Source organism: Triticum aestivum, chromosome 5D (genome assembly GCF_018294505.1).
Source record: "Triticum aestivum cultivar Chinese Spring chromosome 5D, IWGSC CS RefSeq v2.1, whole genome shotgun sequence".
NCBI lineage: Eukaryota > Viridiplantae > Streptophyta > Magnoliopsida > Poales > Poaceae > Triticum > Triticum aestivum.
Window position 1 is genome coordinate 49,343,937 of NC_057808.1, and position 15,993 is coordinate 49,359,929.

A 15,993-nucleotide genomic window follows, 5' to 3' on the forward strand; every position below is an offset into this window, starting at 1 on the left:
GGGGGGGGGTAGGCGCGCCCCCTACCTCGTGGCCTCCTCGTCTGTTGATTGACGTCCACTCCAAGTCCTCTGGATCACGTTTGTTCCAAATATCACGTTCCCGAAGGTTTCATTCCGTTTGATATTCTTTTTCTGCGAAACACTGAAATAGGCAAAAAAAGAGCAATTTGGGCTGGGCCTCTGGTTACTAGGTTAATCCAAAAAAATATAAAAAAATGTATAAATAAGCCCATTAAACATCCAAAACAGAATATATGATAGCATGGAACAATCAAAAATTATAGATACGTTGGAGACGTATCAGCTTGCTGACGTCAGCGGCGGCTGCTCGCCACCTGACACGAAGAAGAGTGGAGAAGGGGGGCGAATGGATGAGCTACAGAAGATTGGCCGTCAGAATTAATTCAGGTGCTCTCGAGGCCGTCATGCGGGTTGATTAGAAGGAAAGGCATTTTTTTTGCAAATATGCGCACGTTGACCGGCCCGGGCTAGTAGAGTCCACTTGGCGCGCTGTGATTGGTTCAGGACCAAACTTGCACATCGGCTGCAAATTGTGGGACTGGCTAGATGCATTTTGCAAGTTGTAGGATCAGATCATCACGTCCTGAACAAGTTCTAGGACCCCGTGCTTTTACCTCCTTTTTCTACTCGCAACCCAAAGCATACAGTACATTAGTAGAAAAGTGTAAATCTGACCGGATTTGATCCACCGGTATCAAACGGTACGCTCGCTCGCTGCCCCTCCCTCTTGCACAAGAATGATGACGAGGTGTTGCCCACGTGCCGAATTTGACCACACAAACAATGCGAATGAATGAATGCTGTATTAAGAGTGTTATAGTAAGATAATGCCGTGGATCTGTACTGCCGTAGATCACAAACAAGGTGAACGAACGCTGTGTGCAGACTGTTAATGTCACTAAGATAATGCCATGGATCTGCACTGTGGTACTAGCAGCAGCAGTACGCCGGACGCTACCGGGTCCACACTGTCGAAATCAACAGGAGGATCTCAGTTCTCACTGCACCGCGCCACGCCCCAGATTGGATTAGAGTAGAACGCGTAGGTAGATCTCCAACAAAAGAATTAACAACCTCTTCTCTCTCTCTGGAGCATTCCCCTCTTCGTTTTCGTTCCCACCCCAGGTCTCCAAACCCACATCAATGCGCCCCAGCCGCACCATTTGTCACCACCCTCTCCTCTCTCACCCCTTCTTTGTCTGTCCCCGGCTGCAGCCGCCCCGGTCTCTCGCCTTCTTTTCTCCACCGCAGTCGCCGGCCTCCTGCCTCCGCCATCGTTTCTTGGACTCTCCGCTCCTTCCTTTCTCCTCCGCCTTGCCCCCGCTCCTCCTCGTCCCCCATTGCTAGACCTCGAGCCCCAGAAAGCCTGACAAATTTCTAGCCTCTGCACCTTCACATACATTCCCTCGCCAATTGCAATGGTGATGTTTTCTTGGTCCATCTCAGGCGCGGGGCGTTGATTGGAGAGAGAGGGAAAACTGCGGAGTGGCGGTTACTTGGCTGGGGTGTGCTGTTCCTGTCCGTTCGTGCTCCCCGGATTTGGACGCACGGGAGTCAGATCCGTTCTTCCCTCACTCCATCCTCCAAGGATCCATGGGTTCCGTCAAGCTGGGCTCCAAGCCGGACGCCTTCACCAGGCGAGGCCAAGCGTGGTATGCTCCATGCTCTGCTCCCTCCTTCTTTTTACCAGCCATGGCTTTGCCACTTGCTTCAGTTCTTTCAGACTTGTGCTGCCATGCAAATGTGTGCGATTTGGAAGCTTCGTGGCCGACATTAAACAATTGGGAGAGCTTGTCCTCTTCCTGGCCTCATGCTGTTAGTTTACTATATATAGTCTGAAAATTAGAAAAAGGTAGAAAGAGTATAATGTGTTTCAAATGGGGATTTGGGGGCACATGACATGAACTCCAGGATCTTCCTTTCTTGCCCAATTTTCTGGCATGGCATGGCATGGCGATTTGTGTGATTTACTCCAGTCTGCACCCACATTGCTACTACTTCCTCTTCTTGTTGTGCTTTATGAAGCGCTAGGGTTTTTGTTTCCCCTTTCGCTTTCATGTACAGGGCCAGTTTTAAGGTTTTGGTGAGGCTGAAATGCCAGATAATGCAGGTGTCCCCTTCCAGTACTTCAGGGTGGATATTTTTAGAGTCTAGCCTACAGCGACCTTCCTGCTCTTTTATAGTAGCTTCTGTAGAAGCAATGCCGGTCTGTCTATAGATTCTGTTTAAAGAGATGGTCAGGATATGAAACAATGCCTTATCAGTTCTCTCTTTAGCATCTAAGTTAAACAGGGAAGCTGTTCTTTTACACTACTACTCGTACCCATTACCTCACTTGCTTCACTAAAACTGTGCAAGCCGAAATATATGTGGTTAGTGATTCACTGATGACCGTCTTCTTGTGGGCCCTGCAGGTTCTGCACAACTGGACTTCCTAGCGATGTTATCGTTCAGGTCGGGGAGATGTCTTTCCACCTCCACAAGGTAATTTGCCTTTTCAATCTACTATAGTATAGTAGCCCACTGTAGATTTGTGATGATAAGAAGCAAGATATTGTAGCTTAGCCCGCGCTTGTATTTAGACCGTTAGGTACAAGCTCGAAGAAAAAACATCATCTCTGCTTCCTTACCTTTTCTTAGATGAGTTGTACACCTGTACTTAATTAGTGTAGTCCTTAATAGTTATACATTAACAAAGTGATTCTCAAGGAGAAGAATGAAAGAAAGAGCACTTACAAATTACTTCCTCTCAATATTCGCCTTCAATGTGTGAGGTTGATATTTACTGGCTGTCCTTTTCTTCTAAGTGGTCCTTATCTCTTGCAGTTCCCTCTGCTTTCAAAGAGTGCCATCTTGGGAAGGTTGATCGAGGAGAATTCATACCAAGATGAATGTACCATCAAACTATCCGACATCCCTGGAGGTGCAAAATCATTCGAGTTAGTGGCAAGGTTCTGCTATGGTTTGAAGATAGAGCTCTCTCCAGCAAATATTGTCCACCTTCGATGCGCCGCTGAATATCTCGAGATGACAGAAGAAACAGCGCAGGACAACCTCATCCACCAGGCAGAAATGTTCTTTAACCAAGTAGTTCTGCGCAGCTGGAAAGATTCCCTGGAAGCACTCAAGACATGTGATGTCCTCCCTCATGCTGAAGACCTTCACATTGCGAAGAGGTGCGTCGAATCGTTGGCCGCCAAGGCTAGCATTGATCCGGACCTCTTTGGCTGGCCAGTATCAGAGCACGGTGCGATGCATAGCCCCGGGGGCAGTGTATTGTGGAATGGTATTAGCACGGGTGCAAAGCTCGGGAACTTCAGCTCAGATTGGTGGTATGATGATGCTTCATCATTGAGCTTCCCTACATACAAGAGGCTTATCTCCACCATGGAGTCAAGAGGCGCCAAGGAGGAGATCGTCGCCGGTTCGCTCACCTACTATGCCAAGAAGTGTCTCCCAGGACTGAACAGGCGTCAAAGCATGGGACCGGTGCCCCTGACTTCTGCTGCTGCTACCCTATCCGAGGAAGAACAAAGGCATTTGCTTGAGGACATTGACAGGATGCTGCCTCTTCAGAGAGGCCTGATATCCACAAATGTTTTGCTCTGGCTGCTTCGAACTGCCATGATTCTGAAAGTCAACCGTGCTTGCATTTCCAACTTGGAGAAAAGGGTCGGCATGCAGCTAGATGAAGCTACACTGGAGGATCTACTGCTGCCGAACTTCTCGTACACAATGGACACGCTCTACAACGTCGAGTGTGTGCGCAGGATCCTTGATCACTTCTTGGCGATGGACCAGACCATGGGTGGTGGCTCCCCGTGCTTGGATGATGTGATGGGTTCTCCTTCACTCGCGCCGATCACCGCTGTCGCCAAGCTGATTGATGGCTACCTCGCAGAGATTGCACCAGATATCAACCTGAAGCCACCGAAATTTGAATCTCTTGCAACTGCTTTGCCTGAGTATGCTCGGCCTCTAGATGATGGTCTTTACCGCGCCATTGATGTATACTTGAAGGTAAACTTTTGAGCCTGCTGTTTATCTGAAAATAGTTACCATGCAGTTTCTTCATCTCCACTTCAAAGGGGCATGTTTGGTTGCCATCCATAGTTTGCCACAAGTGGCGTGCCACAGTTTTTGTGGTGGCACAAAAATGTGGCCAAGTGTGGAAGCCAACCAAACATGCCCTAGTGTTGTAATTTGTAAATTGATACTTCTTCCAAAGGCATGGTGACACTAATGTCCATATATGTTTAAGTTTTTCTGCCAAGAAATGAAGACACATTTGCATTTTTTTCACATACACATTGTTAATGCTGTTTAATCTTTTCCATAATCATCACATTGTCGCTCTTAGCCACTGGACTTATGAAAATCTGAACTTCACCATTGCTGATGCTGTTAAGTCTTGTTCTTCAATGCTGACAGGCGCATTCTTGTCTACCGGAATCCGAGCGCGAGCATCTCTGCCGGCTGATCGACTGCCAGAAGCTGTCCCTGGAGGCATGCACCCACGCCGCGCAGAACGAGCGCCTGCCGCTGCGTGTGGTGGTGCAGGTCCTCTTCTTCGAGCAGCTCCAGCTGCGGACATCCATCGCCGGGTGCCTGATGGTCTCTGACAACCTGGAAGGATCCTCACGCCCCCTCCACGGCAGTGGCACCATCGCGACGTCCGGCGAAGCCGGTGCCCGCTGGGTCACGTCGGCCGCGGTGAGGGAGAACCAGGCCCTCAGGGCCGGCATGGACAGCATGCGGTTGCGGCTGGCGGAGCTGGAGAGGGAGTGCTCTGGCATGCGGCAGGACATCCGGAAGCTCGGCGGCGCCGCGGGGAAGGACGGGTGGGCGGCGCGGGTCCAGCGGATGTTCAGCCTGAAGATGAAGCTGCAGATGTGCAGCACCGAGGAGGCGAAGATGAACGACCGGCACAGGAGCGCCAGCGCCAAGCTGGAGAAGCTGCAGGCCAAGGTGTCCAGTCACAAGAAGCACCTCACCATTGATGCATGAGCTCTCAAGCTTTTACCCTGGCCTGGAACTCCTTTTGGCTTCCATGGTTTTCCTGCAGAGAGCTTCAGGGCTGATAGTGCAGTGGCAAGACTTCTTCAGGTGAAACTGTCACTGATGACTTCTGAACCCATTGTGATGTTTTGGGTGGTACTAGCGGTGCAGATGGAACCAGCAATGTAATGTTTGTAGTAGTAGTAACTAAGAACTGGAGCAGAGTGACTGAGGCGCGGGTTTCGCGGGAAATGGTTCGATTTCAGGCATTCACAAACACCTTTTGGTTGCCATGATTTAGCTAGAGAGTTGCACTGCCCTACCCCTGCTGCATCTCTAGCTAAACAGTCGAGTTGTTCATGAGTCAAGTAGGTGTCTCACTGAAGTAGCAGCAGTTGTAAAGCAGTGATCAGCTGTGAGTGTATTTTAGGGAAAGTCCCCAAAGCCCTGTCCAAATGCTCTGTGGATTTGTTACATTGCTCAGCTTGTAAAGCACTTGGTGTATGCTGGAATTCATCTCTGCTTTCTGTTTTTGTCTACTCCTAAAATCAATTTCTGTTATCTTCTCTTGGAATAGCATAGTTTTAGCGTGGGATGAAGATCTTATGGCTCAGGGCGTCAATTGAGAATCATCAGAGTTGTAGAAACACAGGGATGTTAGTTTTTCGTAGTAATATGTTTTTCAGTTGGCTAACAAAAATATTTTTCTATGATCTTTGTTGGAGGGGCCAGATTTATTCATCTTTGATAGAAATACTCAAATGTGTTTGCTAATCGCCAGGTACCTGAAATTCTTTTGAGCGTCGGTCAATTTCCGCTTTTGCGTGGTTGAAGCTGCAGTTTGCGTGGATGGTGTGAGGAATGCCGACCACGGCAAGGCCGAGCCGTGCACGAGCAGGAACCGGCGATAGCGAGTCCGAAACACTGAGGGAAGGGCGGGGCGGCGTGTGGCAGCGCCCGCTGGCCACATGTGGCAGAGGTAGAGGTGGGGTAGGTGGGGGTGATTGCGTGAGGAAGAAGAAGGTGAGGTTAAAGATGAACAATGCACGATATGTTTTTGGCTGTTGGATAAAGATCTAGCGGTCTTGACGAAAGTGACTGACGCGGATGAAATTTTCAGGTACCTAATGTATAGGCACTCCCATACTGAAAACTTAACTTCACCCTTCATGCCTTACCCACTATAACCACCTTCATCCTCCCTTTTTTTTTTCTCCACCACGGGTCAATCGCTTTCTCAAAACTCTTCCGACTCTGATGAAACTCATTATCATAACCTCTAACTTGTCATCGCCTAGCCTTTACCTTACTATTAGCTTTGATTCGAGGTGTCTCACCAATATCGCTCGAGTTCCCGGTTATGAAGATGAAAGGCGAAGAGATCAAAATTGTTCTTTTTCCCCCTTTTCTGGGATGGGATGCAGTATTTAGTACTTAACTATTTCTTATTTGCCAATAATTAGAATTTTGTAGATTTGGAGATCTTCATCCAACAACCTAGACCCATTCCTCCTCATACAAATACCCCAAATCGAAACCCTAATTTCATCCTACCCGCCCACACCCGCCGCCGCCGCCTTCGTCCTCCTCGATTTCGCAGCCTCCTCACCGAATCAACCCACTTCCCACCTTACTCGCACCCACCACCTTCATCATCCACGGTTTCGGCGACCTTCATTCCTGGATCACGGGGACTCTCCCGACTCAGGTGAATACCTTTGCCCTAACCGGCAACTCGTAGATCTTCATCCATGGACCTTAGATCCACCCCTCTTCATACAAACACCCAGAATTAAACCCCAACTTCATCTTTCTCGCCGCCGCCTCCATGCTCGGCTCATGCGTTCTACCCAAACTCCCTAGAATACGAAACCTCTCCGCCTTGATCCCCAACTCGTCGTCAAGGCGACTCTCGTCCCCACCGTCGCCCCTGCCGGATTCAGAGAAGCAAGGGAGCGGAACACAAATTTATAGAAACTTCATGTGCTGCCCAGTTTGGAAATCAATAATCAGAGGTGAGTAAATTTGTTCTTCCGATCATGATGATGATTACTGGCCGGGCCAGCTGTCCGAAACGCTCCCCCCGTCTTCTCTCTTCTCTTGCCCGGCACGCTCTCCAACCCAAAGCCAGACCGTTCCTCCTCTCCTCCCACCCCCCAACCGCTAACCCTACCCGCCGGCGGCGCGGCGGAGACCCGACTCCGGGAGGGCGCCCGATCCCCCGCGAGCCATGCCGCACGCGCGCTCCGATCTGGTGAGCTCCCGCTCCCGCCCTCTCCCCGTCACCAGATCCGCCTCGCGGGCCCGCGCGCGCGGACGTCGTCGGAGTGCGGGCCTGGGGCCCCTCGTCCCGCCGTCGGGGATCTGCCCCCCCCCCCCCCCCCCCCCCCGGGATTTCGTCTTTTGCGCGGCCGTGTGGGTACAGCGTGGTTTTGGCGTTTATGGCGATAGCGCCCGCTGGTAGCGTGTGAGCGAGGCGAGGAAGAGAACTTTTGCGATTGCTCCCGTAGACGTGACGGTGGTCGATTCCTAGAGATCGTCCTGAATTTGCGAGTTCTGTTACATAGCATGGTGAATTTCGTGTTGCGTGGAAGGGTCACACAGCGGTTTTTGTTCTGAACGTGAGAAATATGTTGCTCTTAGTGTGACCCCTGTGCAATTTCCTTGTGAGCAGGCCTTGGATGATTCGCCAGCAGAGTCGTCGAGCTTCCGCAGCCCCAGCTCTTTCCCCAGAACGAAGCGTACAAAGTGGTCTGACAGGGAACCGCTTGATTGTTCCACGTCGGCCTGCGGTGGTGCACGCGTGAAGATGCTTGACCGGTACGACCTTCCCTTGATCCTCTCTGTTTGTTTTGGTCACATTATTGTTTCCTTCCTTTTTTACTTAACTAAAGCTGGAGCTGATAGCGGGCTCTGATTGACCAGGTGTTCGGAGAGGCGTCAGATTGCTTCCTGTAGCGGCGACCAACCGCAGAGCTCAGGCATGTTTGTTGCCACGCAGGGGAATGCTTGTCCCGTCAATAACGGTGGTGGGATCTATTCGCAGTCTGGCATGAGCTATTCAAATGGTCAAAATGGGACATACGGTGCATATCCACAACATCAGCCCTTTGAAGGCTGTATGTATGTGAATGAGCATGGCCAGATGTGTGGGCCTTACGCACCCAAGCAGCTCTATGAGGGGCTATCCAGTAGTTTCTTGCCTCAAGATCTTGCTATTTATGCTCTTGTTGGTGGGCAAATGCTCAATCCTGTAGCCTTGAGTTCTCTGGAGCAGTTCCTTTCACAATGGAATTCTGCCGGCGCGGTCACCACGCCGAATGAATCGAAGGAGAATAAGACAGTGGCTCGTACTGATAAAATGGCGTTTCCAGATGTATGCCGAGCATTTTCTACCTATGTTTCTGCACACAGCCGCTTGTCTACCTCCCTGATTTGTTTAGCTTCTGTTCTCTCACTAGGCTCTCTCAAGCGATGAGTCATGCTGGATGTTCGAGGACAGCGATGGCAGCCGTCATGGGCCACATTCTCTTGCTGAACTTTCTTATTGGCTTCATAGCAGCTATCTCCAGGATCTTTCTATGGTAAAAAATATTCAGCAATCAATACCATGTCTTGTAAATCCCATCCTCTTGAGTTATGTTGGCATATGCATTATCCATTCGAGCAACAATTCATTCTTGTTACCCTGTTACTGGCTTACTGCAATGTTTCCATTCAAGTTACATAATGGCAGGTCTGCAATTATTAGAAGGCAATTACATATCTGGTCATAACTAGCCAAAGCTCAAGAATATTAGTCTGGTACATACACTATTTATGCTGCTGGTTTTGTGAAGATCTCTTGAAATTCGTTGCATTATTGGCTTGAGTGTCCTTGCACTTATGTGTTAGATTAGCACCACTTGTAAACCGTTTGATAAATTATCCCATTTACATTTCTCTTCTCGCCTTGTCAAGTGCAAAAATACCGGGTAACTCAGTGAGGTTGAATAACAAATTGATAGCACAAGCTATTTTCTGTGTACAAACGGTTAAATTCACTAAACGTCAATGAAACTTCTATCTGTAAGTTTTTGTTGTTCTCCCGTGAATCAAGTTAAACAAAAAAGTTGACGTGCTGTGCTACTAGATCCGTTTTATAATACCATACTTACACATCTTGCGTGTATAGCTGTGAACTATTTTCTTTATCTCATTATTAATCTGCAATCTGAATGAAGTCCGTTTTATTGTAGGTTTACCATGTTGATAGCAAATTTGGTCCATTTACACTTGTCTCATTAATTGATTGGTGGAGTGGAGGTCACACAGAGCATTCAGAAGCCTCAGAAAATGATTCTGGGTCAGCCAGTGACGTGTTGGGTGACATAGTCGATGATATTAGTCATCAGCTCCATGCCGGTATAGTGAAATCAGCCCGCAAGATTTTTGTTGATGAAATTTTCAGCTGTGTGCTTCCAGAAATTATCGCCTGTAGGAAGACTGAGAAGCAACTAGCTGCAAAATCGAAACTCCTAGCTGTTAAGGTGTGTATTATTTGGCACAAAGTTTTTCTAATAAGAGCACCTCTTTGTATGGTCCTTCTTCAGTTTTTCATAATCCCCCCCTCATGGTTTTGACATTGCCAGCCTGACAGCAAGAAGGCTTCAGCATTAAAGGGCAAGGCTCATGCAAAATTTACTAATCACAAAAAAGGAAGCTCATATAATACAGTACGAGCAACTTCTCCCGTGGCTGTTCAGTCAACTGCGGTGCATACCAAATTTGCTGATGTATTATCAGCAGTTTGGCAAACTCTTTATTACGAATCCATGAAGAATATCTGGGATGGGATACTGTATGATCCTGTTATGGACTACTGTGGTGCATGGATTAAGAGAAATCACCATTCGAGTCTTCCTTGTACGAGTATTCCTGGTTCGTCTGATAACAGAAACAAGCAAGAAGCTGATGGATTGAAGGTTTTGTCTCTGACACCAAGTGTTTCTATTTCTTGGAGGGGGGCAATTTGTCGTTCATATCCTTTCTTTCGTCATATATAACGGGTTCTTATACTTCCATGTCTTTGCAGGTAATATGTGATTCAGAAGCTCTTGAGTGCGACATGGATTTCCCACCTGGATTTGGGCCGACATTGGAGTGTGCAAGCCCCGTCTCTCCGCCGTTGTTAGACATTGGTTCTTGCGATGACAAAAATAGTTGGTGGCGTGAATCAAATTCCACCACATATTTTGACACCTCATCAGGAGTCCAGGTAATGCTGGCGAATGAACTATACGTGGCAGCAAAGGAAACTTTGTTTCACCATTTCAGGGAGGTTATTGCAGAGGAGATAACAAACTGGTTGGGCTTTGGACTTGAAGACATCACTGATCAAGTGAGATAACAATGATAAATAATTTTTTCTCTTATGACTACTGAGATTTTGAAATTTACATGATTCATGTTGGACATGTGTATTGCAGGAACTAATTCGTACTCCTGTTCATGCACCGGACTCGCCTAGTTCTGCTGGAATGGACATTCATGAAACACCCCCCATTCCTCCTGAAATGGCTCAAGATAAATTATTGGATATTGCTAAAATGACTACAGATGCAATAACCAGTCCGGCTGAAATGGCTCTAGATGCAATAACCAGTCCGGCTGAAATGGCTCTAGATGCAATAACCAGCACGGCTGAAATGGCTCTAGATGCAATAACCAGTCCGGCTGAAATGGCTGTGGATGAAGTGTTGGTTACCGCTGAAATAGCTACTGTACCCAGTCCTGCTGACATGGTGGCAGGCGCAACATCATTTGTATCTGATGTGGCAACGGATAAAATGCTCACTTCTCATGGTAAATGACCATTCTTCTATTGCATTTTGTCTTACCTGAGCTTGATTACATTATTTTAACCCCTTTAATTTGCATGCAGTGGAGCATCAATCCCCTTCTTCATCTTATGCTAGTATATTTGAAAAGCTGGATGTATCCGAGGCAGCTGAATTGGATGAGAGTTTTGATGAGGTGCCTCCTGGTATGGAGACTGGCTCAGCTTCTGTGCTGGTCATGGACAAAAACAAATACCAACCTTCAAAATCAATCAACTCTATGCCCGGAATTTCTAGATACATCACCGTGGCTATCTGCAGGCAGACACTGCATACGAATGTTATAGAAGAGTGGGCATCTCTCCTGTCAGATACTATCAGCGAGTGCCTTGATTCATGGTATACCAAGCAGACTGTTGTGCCTAAAAACATCGACGAATCATTGAGACCTAATAAAGAATATGCGTACTACAGAAAGAGAAAGTTAAGGAACAGCTGTGAAGCAGTGTCATCCAAAAAAGCAGTGAGAACTCCAACGGATGAGCAGCTTTCCAAGCCTCTACGTGAGCTTGTTGAGCGCAAGGTTCATCTTAAAAATGTCCAGGAACCAAGGAAGGTCGGGAAGTCGAAAAAGTCCTCCAAGAGTCGTACCAAAACTCTTGATAATGTTGTAAACACTTTGAATATCGAACAAGGCTTGAAGCGGCTTTCCAATGATGTGCCAAAGACCTCCAAGAGTCGTACCAAAACACTTGATAATGCTGTAAACCCTTTGAATATCGAACAAGGCTTGAAGCGGCTTCCCAATGATGTACCAAAGGCCTCCAAGAGTCGTACCAAAACTCTTGATAACGCTGTAAACCCTTTGAATATCAAACAAGGCATGAAGCGGCTTTCCAATGGTGTGCCAAAGGCCTCCAAGAGTCATACCAAAACTCTTGATAATGCTGTAAACCCTTTGAATATTGAACAAGGCTTGGAGCGGCTTTCCAGTGATGTGCCAAAGACCTCCAAGAGTCGTACCAAAACTCTTGATAATGTTGTAAACCCTTTGAATATCGAACAGGACTTGAAGCGGCTTTCCAATGATGTGCCAAAGAGTAAGCATTTTAGTCCTGTTTGCTTCATCCCCTGTAAATTTGCATAGATTTATCACATGCATCATCTTTCTTTTCTAGGACAAAGGACTTCTCATCTTACTAGGATGCCTCTGGTTGATAATGAGGTTCCTTTTGAGAACGTTAGTGTGCCCACAAAGCTTGCAAAGAAAAGAAAGAATAAGAACATGTCTACTGACTCCAGTCAGAAGGCAAAGCCATTGATTTTGTGTCCAGAGTCAGATGGCTGTGCAAGAGCTTCCTCCAATGGGTGGGAGTGGCGTAATTGGGCACGCACCGCCACTCCATCAGAAAGGACTCGTGTGAGAGGGTACCGCGTTCGGAGTATTCTTTCAACTTCAGCTAATAATGTGTGGAAAAACCCGCAAGTTAAAGGTACATCTGCGCGAACAAATCGCGTTAAGTTACGAAACCTGTTAGCTGCTTCTGAAGGCACCGAGCTACTGAAAATTACCCAATCGAAGGTAAAATAAATCATTGCATGTACACAAGTTTCTCTTGCCATGACAGTTTGAGTGACCACTGACTCTACCTTTGGCATATAGGCAAGGAAGAAGCGGTTACGTTTTCAAAGGAGCAAGATCCATGAATGGGGTCTGGTGGCCCTTGAGTCAATTGATGCAGAAGATTTCGTTATTGAATATGTTGGTGAACTGATTCGCCGGCCGGTAATTTTGTTATCTTGAATCAACAATCCCTTCATCAATGTAGTACTCCCTCTGTTCACTTTTGTAAGTCATTAAGACAGCTGAAATTGAACTGTTTTAGGTGCTGTCTTAAATGTCTAAAAGGTCTTACTAAAGTGAACAGAGGGAGTAGTTTTTAAGAAGCTTATTGATATATCTGTACCATACAGGTCTCAGACATACGTGAGGCTCAATATGAGAAGAGTGGAATTGGAAGCAGTTACCTTTTTCGCTTGGACGATGATTATGTGGTAGGTGTAGAAGATTATTCTTATCTGCCTTTATTTCTGATATTTGCTTCTTAGACAATAGAAGAATTGGATAATGTTGAAGCAGTACAGAAAATGATGGAGCTATGTGACAATATAATAATGTAAAGCATAAATGTGATCTTTTAATGGGTTGGGGTCCTTGTGATGCTTGGTAGTCTCAAACCTTGGATTGAAATCATGTTTAATCTTTGCCAGTTTTTGTGACTGCACCTTGCGCAACTCTGTTCATTGCCTCCATTTTTTCTTAATTTACACAGGTTGATGCTACAAAGCGTGGCGGTTTAGCAAGATTTATCAACCATTCGTGTGAGGTAAACTGCTTAAGAATAAACATTCAACTGTGATTTCTGTAACATGCTGAATAGCAGTCTCATTATTTCCTTGCCAGCCGAATTGTTATACAAAAATAATTACTGTTGAGGGCCACAAGAAGATTTTCATTTACTCAAAGAGGCGCATATATGCTGGCGAAGAATTGACGTACAATTACAAATTTCCATTGGAGGAAAAGAAGATACCATGCCACTGTGGTTCCCAAAGGTAAATCACTTAGATATTTTACATGACATCTTCTGTTTTTGGTAATTGCTGCTTATGAGCTTATCCCATAGAAGTTAATGCATTTTTTTTATAGTTTCTACTGATTTTAGGTCCAACCCCCCCCCCGCGCCCTGTTAATTATATAAATGCTAAGGGATTACTTGCACATGAATAATTTTCACAGAACTGTTGATAGCTACAGAATCGATACCATTTCTGTACTTCACTCCAACCATGAACACATTGTCAAACGTGCTAGATGCCACTTGTATGCAGAGATAGGAAATGAATAACTTCTTATCTCAACTCAAGTAATCCTTGTTTTATGCGATGAACAGTATTCAGATGTTCTGAGTTTACCCCCCCCCCTCCCCCCCCCCCCCCCCCCCCCCACACACACACAATCTACACCCCCACAGGATTGGGTTGGGTACTGCTCTGATCGTTGTGAACCTTCATTCTTCTTTTAAACTTTCAGTATTATGTAAGTTTCAGTATGATCTAATAGCGAATAAAGTACAAAACAATTGACAGCTGGAAATGACACTCTCACCAGGAACTAATACTCCTGCTACCCACTTTGATTAGCCAACAAGATTTTAAACTATGATCTACATACATATGAATTGATATGTTGCTAAATTGACTGACGTCTTTTTTCTCATTGATTTTCTTTGTCATGCTATTTCCTGTAATTTGCTTGGGATGTGTTCTGAAATTCTGCGCTTGCCACTGACCATCCCACCGTCATGTGGACCTGTGCACAAATAGCCAGTACTCAAACTCAATTTTTTTGGAGCTTGGGAGTGCCCGTAGAATAATTTCGTGTGTTTATTCATCTGATACAATATTTATGCTACCATTGAACTTTGTTTTATTTTAATCTTATCCTTATTTTTTTGAGATAGTTGTTTGTGCCATTTTTTAAGGATATTTCTCTTTTACTCCTTCACTTGCTAACTATGTGCTGGCTGTTTAGGTGCCGTGGATCAATGAACTAAAAAGTCAAGCTTATTACTGAGGTAATGCTACAGTTACAAGTATTTCCATGTTAGGCTCAGAAGTTGGCATTTACATTATACTTTCTCGTCTGTTTAGCTATCATTCTTATTGGTGAAAAGCTGAAAGCCGACAATAATCTGCTCCAAAGAATTTGATATGGTATTCCTCGATTGCAAGAAAAAATGTAGCATATCCATATCATCAGTAGATATTCTTTGAAGTGGCAAATCATTGTGTTCCGTTATTGTGTGCCCTAAATTTGGGTGTTAGTATTATCGTTGGGTTATAATTTTTGCCGGAGTTGGACAGGATATATAAGTTTGATTATATGGAACTGCAAATGCTCAGCTGATTGCTATAATGAACTTAATTTCCAGGACAATGGGCAATGTTGTCCCCTTCTCAGCGTTCCTCTTCTAATACAAACTACATGCATTTCGGTGTGGGTTCGAGAAATCTAGGTCAATGGGGAAGTAATCCGATTGGTTTAGCAATGGTTCAGTCCCCTCATTCATTTTATATCTCTGTTTCTGAGATCAGTTTAACTCCATTACTGAAGCCGTATGGGGGTGTTGTGCAGTCAGATAATCAAATGCAATTCTGTCATATCATGTTATTACAGAGACTAGTTGAACACCCATGCGTTGCCATGGGAGGATATAAAATAATGACGATTTATCGATCAAATCATGGAAGTACTCAATGTTGATGTGCTTACTTTGGAGTTCAAGGTTATTTGATCCATTTAGTTATAGCGAATGCATTGTTTATTGAACTGTATCATAGAAGTGCTACGAGATTGAAGCGCTCAAAAAAATATTTTTGGATGATAACTTTCAAAAAGTTAAATTACATCTAATACTTTAGTGACAAGACCATTATTTTCAGAATTCATTTTCTTGTATAAGTCGCAACATTTTCTTGGTGTTGCCGACAAAAGCCTTATTGAAGCAACCTGTCGCATGGTGTAGTTGGGAGTGTAGGACATTAAGGTTCTACGGTCCAGGTACATCATCAGAAGTAAAGATTAGAGGCACGTGCATGACGTGGGAAAGAAAAATTAATCACTCAATTTGAGACTTATATTTGAAACAAAACAATCAGATATTAAGTGACACCAATAAACTAATGCCCCCTTCTTCCAAAAATGTACAGTATTCTCTCCTTCCCAAAATGTAGGGCCCGTTTGCCTTTCGTCACACAACTTTGACTATTATTTTCACTTAGTGTATGGCTATAAAATTAGTATACACACATGAAATAAAATTATTTTTCAAGAGAAATACTACCATACCTTTTAAACATGTTCAATCCACGTACTTTGGCATGTACAGGTCAAAGTCGTGTCCTCCAAAGTAAGTGCTTTACATGTTGGGAAGAATGGAGTACATAAAACAAAAGTCTGCTTCATGCCTTCCTAGCTTTAATACTTATGGGTGTATGGCAACTTCTTGAATCATAAATCAGGGCTTCTGATCAATAGAATCATATACAAAATCTTTCATATGCTTGGCTACAATTTACACAATACAACAAT

At 45.3% G+C, this 15,993-nt stretch overlaps 1 pseudogene; it reads left to right on the forward strand.

Annotated features, from left to right (window-relative positions):
• The first annotated feature begins 1,102 nt into the window (after positions 1-1,102).
• On the forward strand, positions 1,103-13,762 carry LOC123119373 (uncharacterized; annotated as a pseudogene).
• The last annotated feature ends 2,231 nt before the right edge of the window (positions 13,763-15,993 follow it).